Genomic DNA, 15,186 nt, shown 5'->3' on the forward strand with positions numbered 1-15,186 from the left:
GCGACACGCGTAAGGAGGTGATGGAAGAAGTCGGTGATCTGGGGGAGTTTGTTCTCCCCCTTTTTGAAGAGTAGGACTTCTTGTATTTCCTAGATAATGTGTAAAACTCGAACTCTGACCGTCTTCGTGCGTGCGATTACTATCCCGGCTTACTTTGGTATGCTGACCTCGGGAACTTTTGTCCTTTGTAGAGATGCTGATGACAAGGATGTCCAGCAGCGCGGGCACCCCGAGTCACTGGCAATAATTCCGGTACTCGAGTTTGAACCACACGTCTCGCCTGACCATGTGGATCAACCCCTTGATATAGAGGGAGGGATGGCGACGACTTCCTCAGGTTAGTAGTCCCTTCACCCCTTAATGCCCTCCTGACTAGGTCAGCCATGTTCCCGAAAGAGATGTATAGCTTGACTTAGTGGTTATCACGTTTAGCAGATCTCGAGGGTGCCCTTGCTAACCAAGATCGTCATATCCAATACTGGAAGACGAAGTTTGAAATGGCGGAGCTCGAGAGAACCATGCTGGCCGTGAAGAAAGAGCAGGTTGTGGAAACGCTCCGAGGTCGTGAGGTGTGGTTTAACTCGTACTTGAAGAGTTGCTGCACATCCATAGCCAGAGTATGCAGGGAGCTTCGAGTAGTCCGCGGAGATCCCGAGGACTCGGCGGCCGGGTACATCTCGTGGCTTAATGGGGCCTGTGCCCAACTCGATGGAATCGGCAAGCGTATCGACGAGGCCTTGAAGCAGGAGTGTCGTCGATCGAGCCGATATGCCGGAGGGCACGTGTTGGCTTGCCTACGAGATCATCGCCCGCGCCTGGACCTCGAATATCTTCGTGAGGGTTTTGCTCATTCTCGGAGGACTCCGGCGGAGATAGACCATCTGGCAAGGTCAATGTCGCCGTTGGCCGAGAAGATCTTCCAGTCTATGGACTGGCGTTGGCCTTCTTGGTAGTACTCGTACCCTGTGACAAATATCTTAGGAAAAGATGTAATGTAGCGAAAGATTTGTGAAAAAAACTGTAAGGAGTATTTTGTGAATAAAAAAATCTATCTTTGACAAATGTCTCTTACTCTGGATGTCATGTGTAAGAGTGCGTTCTCAGTTAACGACTTTAGTCAGCCGTTTGAGTCGTACACTCTCCCTAGCCCCCAACCTTGTCGTCGGAGGAATTTTCTCGGAGGATAAGGCTCTTGGACCTTTGACCTGCCTTGGTTGAATAAGCTCTGACCCTAGCCCCCAGCCGTGAAGTTGGAAAGTTGATTTCCGATTTCACAGCTTGGTTAATACGCACGGCGAGAACTCTTACACGACCAGATCTTACATGGCCTTTCGTCTCTACAGGATCTGACAAGGCCTTATTGGCTCTGGGCGTCCCCAACCGAAGATCCCTTAGGTTCCTCGGAGGCCTTGTTGAGACGGCGTAAAGGGGCATAAGGACAGGTTTCAACGCTAGGTGTCATCAGAGTGAGGGATCATCGGGCGAATCACGTTGATTGTGATGTGGGCCTAGAAATAGGCTTTATTGATACTGTAAGGGTGCTTACAGGTATGGATGGTATTGACTCATACATAGAATTTACGTAGTTGGTCAATGTTCCAAGAATTTGCTAATTCACGACCATCGCCGTCTGCGATTTTGAATGCGCCTGGCCGCAAGACTTGTGTGATCGTGTAAGGTCCTTCCCATTTAGGTGAGAGTTTGTTTCGCCCTTCTTGGCTTTGAACTCGTCGGAGGACATAGTCGCCGATCGAAAGTATGCGTGCACGGATGCGCTTCTCGTGATAACGGCGGAGGGTCTGTTGATAGCTGGCTGCTCGGACGGCAACTCGTTCCCGATGCTCCTCGAGAAGATTTACATCGATATCTCGCTGCTCCTCCTGGTTCTTGTCGGAGTACTTCTGTACTCGTGTACTCCGATGTTGTAGCTCGCCTGGGAGCATGGCCTCAGAGCCGTACACGAGGAAGAAGGGTGTTTCCTTATTAGACGTTGTCAGCATGGTACGTACGGCCCATAGTACTGATGGGAGTTCTTCAACCCACTTTTTGTCGTGTGACATGAGCCTGTCGTAGACGCGGGTTTTCATCCCTTGTAGTACTATGTCGTTTGCCCTCTCGACTTGTCCGTTGCTTTGAGGGTGAGAGACCGAGGCGAAGCATATTTTGACCCACAGCCCGATGCAGTAGTCCTGGAAATCGGCGCTGATGAACTGGTTCCCGTTATCAGTTATGATGCGGTGTGGTAGTCCGTATCTACAAAATATCTCTTTGATGAATTTGATGGCGTTGTCGGCCTTGATTTCCCCCGTGGGTACTGCTTCGATCCATTTGGTGAATTTGTCGATCGCCACGAATAGGAATTTGTAGCCGCCCTGTCCTCGTGGGAATGGCCCAAGTATATCAAGCCCTCAGCACGAGAATGGCCAAGTCAAAGGGATAGTCTGGAGCGCTTGCGCGGGTAGCTTTGTGTGTTTACTGTGGAATTGACAGGCTTCACATCGCTGGACCATGTCGCATGCATCTTTAAGGGCGGTTGGCCAGAAAAAGCCTTGTCGAAAAGCTTTGCCGACCAATGTCCGACCGGCGGCGTGTGACCCACATATGCCTTCATGTATGTCGAGGAGGAGGTGTCTGCCGTCGTCGGTCCAGACGCATTTGAGAAGTACCCCGTTTGGCGCTTTCTTGTATAGATCGTTGCCGACCATACAGTAGATCTTCGCTTTACGGGTTATTTTCTCGGCCTCTGTATCGTCCTCGGGCAACTCCTCGCTGCTGATGAATTTGATTAGTGGGATGCGCCATTCGTCTGTGGTTTCGATGTCGGTAACGGCGCGTTCTGCCTCGGTGACCTCCGAGCTAATGTCGGGTGTGTTCGGGCTGACTTCGCCGCTAACCTCTTTCACCGATGGCTTCGTCAGGATGTCGAGAAAAGTGCCGGGCTCGAGCGATTCTCGTCTGGACGCACGTCGTGCTAGGTCGTCTGGCTCGACGTTGTCCTTGCGGTAGACGTGTCGGACCTCGATCCCATCGAACCTTTTCTCTAGCTTCCTGACTTCTGCAAGATACTTGGATAACTCGGAGTTAGAGCATTTATAATCTTTGTATACCTGGTTCGCGACTAGTTCGGAGTCCCCTTTGACGATTAGTCGCTTGGCCCCAAGTGTAGCTGCAGCTCGTATCCCGGCGAGTAGTCCTTCGTATTCTGCAGTGTTATTGGTCGCCCTGAAGTTGAGGTGGATTGCGTGCTTGAATTGGTCTCCGGAGGGAGACGTCAAGATAAATCCTGCCCCTGCTCCTTGGCTGTTGAGTGCGCCAACGAACGCCATTGTCCATGTTTCATTGTCGCCTTAGTTGTCTGATTTGTTATCTGGCATAGTCCAATCGGCAACGAAGTCGGCGAGTACCTGGGACTTTATGGCTGTTCGTGGCACAAAGTGGACATCAAACTGGCTCAGCTCGACTACCCATTTCGCAATGCGGCCGACAACGTCTTTGTTTCTCACAACTTCGCCAAGAGGGAAAGAGGAGACAACTGTGACTCTGTGGGATTGAAAGTAGTGGCGTAGCTTCCTTGATGTCATGATGACTGTGTAAAGCAGCTTTTGGATCTATGGGTATCTTGTCTTTGCATCGTGGAGAGCTTCGCTGACGTAATAAACTGGTTGTTGTACTTTCTCTCTCTCGACAACAATGAAAGTGCTAACGGAGTATGGCGTGGCGGCAATATAGAGGAATAATTCTTCATTAGGTTGGGGAGCAACAAGTACATGGGGGTTTGATAGGTAGCGCTTGAGTGCAATGAATGCCTCTTCGGCTTCCTTGTCCATACAAATTTGTCTTGTTTCTTCATAGAGCGAAGAAAGGTTGTCCTCGTTCTCCCATCCTAGCGACGAATCTGCTTAGTGCTGCCATGCATCCGGTTAGCTTTTGTACCTCCTTGAGTCTTGTAGGCGACTTCATGTTCTCGATTGCCTTGATCTTCTCGGGGTTTGCTTCTATTCCTCTGCTAGAGACAAGGAATCCGAGCAGCTTGCCCGACGGTACTCCGAACGTGCACTTCTCAGGATTGAGCATGAGGCGATATCGTCGGAGGTTGTCGAACGTTTCCTGCAGATCGTCAATCAATGAGTCGCCTGTCTTGGTTTTGACAACGATGTCATCGACATAAGCCTCGACATTGTTGCCAAGCTGGTTGCTAAGTGCGCCCTGGACCGTGCGCTGGAAAGTATTCCCAGCTGTTATCAGTCCGAACGGCATCTTAACATAGCAAAATACCCCGAACGGCGTGATGAATGCTGTCTTCTCTTCGTCCTCTTTTGCCATGCTGATTTGGTGGTAGCCAGAGTAAGCGTCGAGGAAGCTCAATAGCTCGCAACCGGCTGTTGAATCCACCAGTTGGTCTATTCGAGGGAGTGGAAAGTGATCCTTGGGGCACGCCTTGTTGAGGTCGGTGAAGTCGACACACATTCTCCATTTCCCGTTGGCCTTCCGCACCATGACTGGATTGGCTAGCCACTCTGGATGAAGTACTTCTCTGATGAAGCCAGCTTTGAGAAGTTTGTCGAGCTCTTCTCGTATGGCTTGTTTTCGGTCTGGTGCAAATCTCCGCAGTCTTTGCTTTACTGGCTTGGCATCAGGTCGCACCATGAGTTTGTGCTCAATCACTTCCCTGGGGACCCCCGGCATGTCGGACGGTGGTCACTTTCTTGGGTGGCTCAGTCGTGGCAGGTGGGCTGGGCGTTTGCTCGACCATGTCGAGGCTCCACTTGTCGCATTACACTGCCAGCTTTGCGTTCCCCTGAATAGTGATTGTTCCCTTCGGTCCCGGCATCTTAAGCACTTGATATGCGTAGTGAGATGCGGCCATGAACTTCGCAAGTGCAGTTCTCCCGATGATGGCGTTGTAAGCTGTATCGAATTCAGCAACATCAAAGGTGATCTGTTCTGTTCGGAAGTTGTTGGCTTGGCCAAAAGTCACGGGCAACGTAATCTTGCCCAAAGGTCTGGACGATGATTGGGGAGTAATTCCATGGAAGTGTTGATCAGTTGGTGTCAGCTCGCTTTGCGGAATTCCCATCGCGTCCAAAGTGCTGGCGAAAAGAAGATTGATTGAGCTGCCACCGTCAATGAGAACTCGCGCTACCTTGATGTTCCGAATAGTGGGTTCGACCACGATCGGATATCGTCCTGGGATAACGGCGGTCTTGGGGTGGTCTTCTTCCGAGAACTCTATCTTCTGCTCAGACCACTTCATCTTGGGTGCAGCCCCCTGCCATGTCGAGCAGACTTCACGTTCCACTTTCTTGTATTCTCGCTTGGAGGAGTACGTTGTGGAACCGCCGAAGATGTGTGAGACGTGGAGGTCGGAGTCTGGATACGCTAAGTCCGGTTCGTGAGGAGCCGTCTCTTCGTTCGTCTCGACAACGCGTACTCGCTTGCTTTTTCAAATGCCATGTGCTTCTCGAGCGACTTTTTGAAAACAAGGCAATCTTCTAGAGAATGTCTGTCCGTCTTGTGTATGGGGCACCATGATTTCTTTGTGTCGCTACTTTGTGGGTCTGGGCGTTTGGGAGGGTTCGCGTATTCTGCTGCGAGGACTTCCGCTTGAGCTTTACTTTTCCCCTTTTTGCGATTTTTCTTCTTGCTTGACTCAGATGTGTCCGTGGCTGGTTTCTTCTCTCCCCCGGTCTTCGGCTTATTGTTCTTGCGTCTTAGCGCATCATCAGCGTGGGCGCATTGCTCAACGATCTCGAATAATCTCCGAGTGGTTGTGATGCGTCTTGTCGCCAACTCCTGGGTAGTGTAGCAATCTCTAACACCGGATTTGAAGGCGCGAATTACAGAAGCGTCGGTGATTTCAGGAATTGTGTTTCTGCACTCGTTGAAACGTCGAACATATTCCCTCAATGATTCACCCGAGTTCTGTGTCAACGCGTGTAGGTCGTCTTCGATCGCGTGGCACTTGTATGTTCCTAGGAAATTGGCGATGAATTGTTGCCACAGGTCTGCCCACGAAGAGATTGAGTAGGGAGGAAGATGCATCAGCCATGAACGTGCAGAACCCTTCAACGCGGTTGGTAAATAGTTCGCTAACGCGTTAGAGTACTATGGAGTAGATTTGAAGGAACTCCTCTGGGCCGGTGCTCCCATCATACTTTTCTATTGCTCCGGGTCGGAATCTCTCAGGCCATCGGACATCACGTAGGGAATGACCGAAAGCCCTACACCCAGCGTTGGGGGCAGTGGGTTGTCGGTGGTCGTGTGTCCTTCGTGGATGTCTGTCTGACGATGAGGAGGACGCGGATGATGACGATGACGATGGGTCGCTTGGTTCCGGCGTACGATTACAAGGATGATGGCCTGGATCTCAGGAATCCTGTCGTCGTCTTCCGCTGTTGTCTCGGCGCCGATCCCCATCGTCGTCGTCGATACGGCGGCGGCCATGACCAGTATTGTCTGGCACCCGTCGTTCGCAATCGTTGTGATCGTGGTGGTTGTCGCGGTCCCGGTCCTCGTTTGAGCGGTCTCCTCGATTTCCGATATCATGGCGCCGTGAAGAGACATGACGCCGAGAGCGATTCACGTTGTCTCGTGTGCGTCGTGCTTCTCGGCGGCCGTTGATTTGATCTCGAAGATCGCTAGTGCCGCGAGGTGGAGGGGTAGCTCGTTGAGGTGATTCCCTCCGTTCCGGATCTTCACCATTGGCCTCGCCAGTTGGTGGCTGCTCCTAGTGTGCTGCAGTAGCGGCTTCTTCAAACGCGTTGCTGAGGTTAGTCACCGATTCCCATAGTCGTTATGTCCAACGCTTGAGGTCAACGTTCAGAACGGGATCGTAAGGAGTTTCCCTCAGTATCGCTTGAACGGCCCTGATGTACTGGGCTGGAGTAGTCGATTGATTCCCCGCTTCTGCGTTGGCGTGCGCTGACGTGCCAACGTCATCGATAGCCAATACCTCCCACGGCGCGCTCGTTGTCGATGACCCATAGTCCTCGAGGAGATGTAAGACCGATGGTTCGTGAGGATCGATATCGATTACCCCAACGAATCGATCTGAAGTTGGAGTCGCTCCTTGTTCCTTGCCGTTATCCCTGATGGGGACATATGACTTAGGAGACTGAGCTTTCATGGCGCCGAGAAAGACTTTGCAGCTCGAGAGGTCATGATTCTTTGTCTTGTGAATAGGACAATAGACATCCCGAGTTGGAGAAGTACGCTGAATTCCACGTTCTTTGCAGGCGCGAATTTCAGCACGGACGTTGAGGAAAACCCAGTAATCTTGCAGAGTGTGTTTCTTAGTTTCGTGGATAGGACACCAAGACCTTGTGGCTTCGGAAGTCATCTTTATCGGCTCGTGGTTCATGTCGGAAGGACAAGGTTTGGCCGTATTAGAATCCTTCTCGAGCTTGGATGTCGTCGATATTCCGTTCTCCGTCTCGACGGGAGGATTTTTCGACATGGAATCGCCTTGGTTCGTAGCCACTGCATTCTCGTCTCCGGTCATTGGAGGACCGGTTGAGATCGGCGTCGTGGTGTAAACTGGGAAGACGATTTCGCCGACTTGAGTCCATACCAGCATTGTTGAAGCAGGGAGTACTTGGCTGAGGCTGGTGCTGACGTTGTTGTCGACGAAGCTGGATGACATAGTAGTAGAACCTTGAGTACCAAGGGCCCCTACCTGGCGCGCCACTGTCGACGGGTGATACCCGTAGACCGGATATAGAGGGTATTGGAGAACGTTGGTACAAGGATCTACGTAGTACGACATCAAGCAAGCAAAATACAAGAATTATACTAGTTCAGGCCCCTTGATAGGTAATAACCCTAATTCAGTTGATGTGGGATTATATGGTAGAAAACACAGGTTACAAAGGGAACAAGGGAACTTGTCGGATCCGGCGAGATTGTAGACGAGTTGTTTCGACTAGCTCTCGATGACTTGGCTCCTCGTAGGCTCCGGCTTCATAGGCTGTATAGGTTATGTTGGCTCTGAGATTCGACGCCTAAACCCTCCTCGGGGGGCCCCTTTTATATCGCAGATCTGGAGGTCTCCATGTAGAACTCGGAGGTATCAGACCCTATACGATACGCCAACGACCTAGTTCTGCCCGAGTAGGATTCTTCCCGTCTGTAGATTCCGTGAAAGGTTTCCTTAGAATATACAGGAAATATCCGCATACGCGTGGGTATGTCATATCGATATGTAACGTATATCGAAGGGTAAAGGGTATGCCTGACCCGTAACTCTGACACCTATAAACTGCGAGACGAATCTATTAAGCCTAATTAATCCGTCATTAATAAATGTTTACTGTAGCACCACATTGTCAAATCACGGTGTAATTAGGCTCAAAAGATTCGTCTCGCAATTTACATGCAAACTGTGCAATTAGTTTTTTTTCCACATTTAATGCTCCATACATTTGTCCAAACATTTGATATGACAGAATTTTCGAAAGTTTGAAGTTCCTTTCCAAAAAAAAATTAAAGTATACGGACACACATTTGAAGTATTAAACGTAGACTAATAACAAAACAAATTACAGATTCCGCCTGTAAACTGCGAGACGAATCTATTAAGCCTAATTAATCCGTCATTAGTAAATGTTTACTGTAGCACCACATTGTCAAATCACGGTGTAATTAGGCTCAAAAGATTCGTCTCGCAATTTACATGTAAACTATGAAATTGTTTTTTTTCATCCACATTTAATGCTCCATACATGTGTCTAAACATTTGATGTGATGAAATTTTTGGAAGTTTGAAAGTAACTAAACACAGCTTATGTTTTAAACCGAGTGGCTCCCATAGTCCCATGTCATTATGAACACATTGGACCGGGTAGCTAATCAGCTAAAAAAATTTTCCCACCTATTGATATGTGATAATTTAAAGTGAAATTTTAGTAGGAACTAGAAAAATGTTCGTGCGTTACAACGGGTGAAGTTTATTTTAATCTTATTATTGTTATATGGTTTAGTTAAGATGAAACACTGTGGGAGTTCGCTTGGATAATATATTTTTAGAAAATAATGAGCTGCAATTAGGAGTCCGATTGCTCAAGTTAGCAAGCGAGTTTTTTAAAACAGTTTTCTTATATGATTCCTTCTGTATTACCAAAAGTGAACGATCTTAAAAACCGACTTAAATATGGATATGTATTTCCAAAAGCAAACAAACTTAAAAACCGACTCATGCACGGTTGACGTACCAAAATACCAGCAAAAACATCTTCAATTTTTATAATAGTAAAGATAACAAACTTAAAAACCGACTTATACACGGATGACGTACCAAAATACCGGCAAAAACATCTTTAATCATGAGCTGCAGTTAGGAGTCCGATTGCTCAAGTTTACATGCGAGTTTTTTAAAACAGATTTCTTATATAATTCCTTCTGTATTACCAACAGTGAACGACTTAAAAAATGACTTAAATACGGATATGTATTTACAAAATAAACGAACTTAAAAACCGACTCATTTACGGATGACGTAGGTAAAAACATCTTTAATTTTTATAATTGTAGAGATAGAGATACTAGATGATCCATTGGTCCAAAGTGCTTTACTCATTAGAATTTGATCGTTTGGATTAGAACCAAATCTCTCGAAATTCGTGGTTTCTTAACGGATGAATGTCGGTTGCATCGGCATGGTCGGCGCGGACCCCAAAAGGAAATTTAACTGCAGCTCACGGTAAAAATCCCACGTCCACCGTCATAGGACGCGGTAAAAACGCCTACTAGTGCGGTAAAACCGCAGTAATAAAAACGCCTTCCACTTCCCCTTCCTCCACCTCCCTCTCCGCCGGCGACCCCCCGCGCGCGCCGGCCATGTCGATCCACCGCAAGAAGTACCGCTACGGCATCCTCGACGCCGACGCCGCCGATCTCCCTCCCGTCCACGCGAACAAGTGGTCCAGCGGTATGGTGAAGGTGAAGTACGAGTGCGACGACGGCGACGGCGACGGCGACGGCGGCGACGCCAGGCCATCCTCTACGACGACGTGGTCGGCGGCGGGCCCTCCGCCGCCGCCCCGCTGGTGCACCGCTCGCACGGCCGGGCGTCGTCGCGGCCGCGCAGCGGCGGCAAGCACCTCCGCGCTGGCCACCTCTCCTCCTCGCTGCCCGTCCGTTTCGTCGCCCCGGAGTGGTCGGTGTGGGGCCCGGCGTCTTCCACCAACGCCGTCATCAAGGGGGACACCTCGTCGTCGGCCGTAGTGGGATCCGCCGGCGAAGACGTCATCGGAAGGCGGAGTACGAAGCCGAAGCCGAAACCGAGTGGTGGCGTCCCCGCTGCCGCCGCCGCCTACGTGACCAAGGCCAAGCCGGTCCCTTCCCCGAAGGAAACCGCACTGCGCACGTACGGGCGGGACATGACGGGGGCTGCCGCCGCCGCCGCCGCCGCCGACCCGGTGATAGGCCGCGACGACGAGGTCGACCGCGTGGTGTGCATCCTGTGCCGCCGGACCAAGAACAGCGCCGTGCTCGTCGGCGCGCCGGGGGTCGGCAAGACGGCCATCGCCGAGGGCCTCGCGCGGCGCGTCGCGGCCGGGGACGTCCCCGCCGCGCTCGCCGGCGCGCGCGTCGTGGAGCTCGACGTCGGCTCCCTGGTGGCGGGCACCCAGTACCGCGGCATGTTCGAGGAGTGCGTCAAGAAGGTGATCCAGGAGGCCGAGAGCGTGGCGGGCAAGGTGATCCTCTTCATCGACGAGATGCACATGCTGCTCGGCGCCGGCGCCTGCAAGGGCGGCAGCATGGACGGCGCCAACCTGCTCAAGCCGGCGCTGGCCCGTGGCCGCATCCGCTGCGTCGGCGCCACCACCTTCGACGAGTACCGCAAGCACATCGAGAGGGACGCCGCGTTCGAGCGCCGGTTCCAGAAGGTGCTCGTCGAGGAGCCGACCACGCAGGCGACCATTGCTATTCTGCAGGGGCTGAAGCAGAGGTACGAAGAGCACCATGGCTTGAAGATTCAGGATGCCGCCATTGTCGCTGCCGCACAGCTTGCGGGCCGCTACATCACCGGTGAGAATTTTCATTTTGTTTAAGGGACTAGTTATATTTATGGAACCAAATTCTCCACCAAAAAACACTCAAACTTTTCATGACACTGTAAATTACACATATTTACACTTACACTATAAGTTTCTCTTGCAATGTAATTTTTGTATAGTATGCAAATTAGTAACTAGGAAGAAGAGATAGGAGAGCGAAACATACTTATATATAAAAGAGAGCGAGTTAGCAATCAAGTAAAAAAAAAGGGATTCGCTATAATTGTGTCACCACATTCTCCAGCCGATTACAGTCGAATTTTTGTTCGGTCAGATTGTTTCCAAGATTCGTGCTACTATATCGTGTGGGTGCATGATTGCGTGGTTTAAAAGTGCGTTTGTTGCCGCTTTCAATGAGTGATTAAAATAGGGTCTTTTAGGTGTAAAAAAAAGTCAAATTCAATTAAATATAAATTTGTAATTAGTATGTATTAGTAATACAAATTTACACACCACTTACATATGTAATTAGTATGTAATATTTGGACTTAAAATTGTAAATACACTAAAATTATTACATATGTAATTTAGGAACTTATAATGTAAATACATGCTGACTAATTTTTGGTGAAAAATATGGCGTCACAAATATAGCTACTCCCCCCAAAAAAAAGTGACACCATATTTTTTAGCAAAACCGTTTAATTAGTTTATTGCTTGTTTCTGCTAGCTTTCATGATACTACCGGTTAAGGGGGATTGCACATATTCTAGGGTAACAGTACATGTGTTTTGGGGGTTACAATTTTTGTTCCGTGGTTACATTTCCTTGTGGCTAAGTTTTGTAGGGATTTTAATATCAAATTCCCATCGTCAATTGTAAATTATTTTTAGATTTTGTACTTTGTCAGAAGCTAGTGGTATATAACTTCACCTTTTTATGAATTCAGTAGCATGGACAACACTAGGAATCTCAGTCGGAATGCCAGTATTTGGCTATATGAAAATTTGGAGTTAGGTCAAGTTTTAACATCTGGGAGAGGACTTAGGTGACTCTTCATGTTAGACATTTTTAAAATTGTACAATCCATTTTTTTTAATTGGAGCTAAGAATTCTTATTTTTAAGTCATGTATGTCAGATGAATCAGGCCATGAACTTTCAGAAAAAAGAAGTCATCTTGTTGACCCTGATTACTCTATACTATTATTAGCTCAAATATTATGGTGCTGTTAGTGAAAATGCATTTAATCATTTTATGCCTTGTACTGTGAGTTCTAAGTTCATTACATATATATTTGGCTTCTGAGATTATCCACCAAAGAGCAACTGGTAATTTGTGGGGCTATATCATTCAATCGTTAAAGACCCTTTTAATTAGACTTTCCCATTACCAATCCAACATGAGGGTTGATTATTAGTAGCTGCAGTCACCTACATTTAGGAATTGCAATAAAAAGAAAGAGAAGAAAATCGAATAAAACGTTAATTGGATATCATGGTTGTGTTCCGTTCCTTAACTGTACCTTCACTTGTTGACTTGATCAACTCAACTATTTTTGTAAAGGCGACTGCAATTGACAGCATAATCATTCATTCCCTGCTGTTCTGTGTGGTTTCTTACATAAGTTTATGCAAGATCTCCTGATATAATGGATCACATGAATTTAAAGATTGATAGAATTCCTGAGAATGCTTCATGGGCAAATATGGCACAGTGTTTCTAGTGATTTTCATGCGCATGACAGCTGAGAGTTAGGTAATTTGACAGATAGTATTTCTTCCTGTAGGTCGTCAATTTCCTGACAAGGCGATTGATCTGATTGATGAGGCTTGCTCCACTGTAAGGCTGCAGATTGATAGTCAAAAAGGGGTGAACACCACAGGAATGCAAAATAACAATGGAAATACGTCAGTGAATGGAGTGAACGAAGCAATTGTTGGCCCAGATCATGTTGCTCAAGTAAGCATGCTACTTGTATTTGTATAATAATTCTGTTTCGATCATTCAATCTAATATCCTAATTATGTTCACATGTTATATGAAGGTTGTGAGCCGATGGACTGGCATCCCGGTCACTACACTTGATCAAGAGGAGAAGGAGAAGTTAATCCACCTGGCAAACAGATTGCACGAGCGAGTTGTTGGCCAGGATGAAGCTGTCAAACTGGTTGCACAGGCAGTTTTACGTTCTAGGGCAGGCCTTGAACAACCTGGCCAACCTATAGGCTCTTTCCTCTTTCTGGGCTCAACCGGTGTTGGAAAGACGGAGCTTGCAAAAGCCCTTGCTGAGCAGCTATTTGACAGTGAGAAGATGTTGATCCGCTTTGACATGTCTGAATTTGTTGGGAGTGGATCTGTGTTGCGTCTCATTGGAGCACCTCCAAGGTTTTGCATACCCTGCTCCCTTAGTTAAACTATTTCATATTTTTCATTATTTTGACTTATTTTAGTGCTTTCTTGGGCATCTTAAAGCTACCATGGCCATCAAGATGGTGGACAATTGACAGAAAGTTAGGACGCGTCCTTACAGTGTCATCCTTTTTGATGAGGTGGAGAAGGCAGATCCCTCAGTCTTCAACGTGTTCCTTCAGCTCCTCGATGATGGCATGTTGACTGATGGCAAAGGAAGGACAGTAGATTTCAAGAACACCATCATCATTATGACCTCAAATCTGGGAGCTGAGCACCTAACTGAAGGAGTGACTGGTGAAAGATCAACGGAAGCTGCACGGGACCTTGTTATGAAACAAGTTTGTTCTAGTCCCGATCTATCCTGATTATGATATCCTGGACTGGCTGCAGTAGCTTCTTTCTGATTGTTATATATACTTTGCACATGCAGGTTCAGAAGTATTTCAGGCCTGAACTTCTCAACAGGCTGAGTGAGATTGTGATATTTGAGCCGCTTTCGCACGACAATCTTAAGGAGGTTGTCAAAATTCAGATGAAGAGTGTCGTTACCAGTGTGGCTCACAAGGGCGTATCTCTACTTGCAAGTGATGATGCCTTGGACGTCATCTTGTATGAATCATACAACCCAGTAAGTGCAGATTCTTTTCAACATCATCACAAGTTCAGTCTACCACTTTGTAATGACCATGAGATCTTTCAGTTCGTACTAACATAATTAACCATGCTTCATCTCTTTCAGATGTATGGCGCAAGACCAGTAAGGAGGTGGGTGCAGAAGAATGTGATGACAAAGCTCTCTGAGATGCTTATTACAGGAGATGCTGGAAATGGGTCAACTATTTCCATTGACGCTACCGATGACAAGAAGGGGCTGAACTTTCAAGTATTGAAGGAGGAGGTAGTGGTTCCACGAGGCAAGAGACCAGTCCAGGAGCTTCAAAGCGACTTGGATAGCGATGACGATGTGATCGTGTTCGCCCCCACACCAAAGAGGAAGAAAGGTGATTAGCATATAGGAGCAGCCTGACAAGTAGCTAGGTTGCCACTTTCGGGTCATCCATATTACCTTAGTAAGTTGCAACATGGTAGTATCTCCTTCAGCTTGAACTTATGCCGGTTTTAGCCAGTGGGTGTTGTGTCTAGGAATAAGAGAGAACTTGCAACTCATATGGTAAGGAGGGCTGCTTGCTTGCTTATACTGTTTTTTGCCGTGTTGCTGCCTGATTTTGCATCGGCTTTCCTCCATGACGCTGTAAGAGCTGAATGAGACGACCTGATGTCCTTAATGCATGTTACTTTTAATTGCTTTGTGTTCTTTTCGTGGATGACCAGGTTACAAAGAAACTAAGAACGAATTGGAAATTCTCTAGTTTCTTGAATAGACAGGGCAATGCTTCCTAGTTTCTGCTGGATCTGAATGGTTTCTTCGTTCTTGTGGAATTCCTGCAATGTCTTTGTGCTTTTCCTCCCGATTGTACAATGTCTGCTGGGAGAGAGAATTATTCAACAACATTTTCCTGTCCTTTTTTCCCCATAAGTTTGAAGAGTTCATCCTAGTTCAGTGGTCTGTATAGACTGTTCCATTATAAAACATGTCACTGAGATTATTAATTATTTCTACTATAATAATGTGTCATTTGGGTACGGATGCTTGTTTGAAAATACCCATAATATCCTAATAGACCTACAAGCATTGACAATTGATTTACCCACTCAAAGTTCTAAAAATATTATGAAAATATTTGTGCAGCTTTGTTAACACAGGACGTTGTATA

At 47.7% G+C, this 15,186-nt stretch overlaps 1 pseudogene; it reads left to right on the forward strand.

The window, feature by feature from the left end:
- The first annotated feature begins 9,791 nt into the window (after window positions 1-9,791).
- On the forward strand, window positions 9,792-15,186 carry LOC127761155 (chaperone protein ClpB1-like; annotated as a pseudogene).

The sequence above is a fragment of the Oryza glaberrima genome, chromosome 2 (genome assembly GCF_000147395.1).
Source record: "Oryza glaberrima chromosome 2, OglaRS2, whole genome shotgun sequence".
Classification (NCBI taxonomy): domain Eukaryota; kingdom Viridiplantae; phylum Streptophyta; class Magnoliopsida; order Poales; family Poaceae; genus Oryza; species Oryza glaberrima.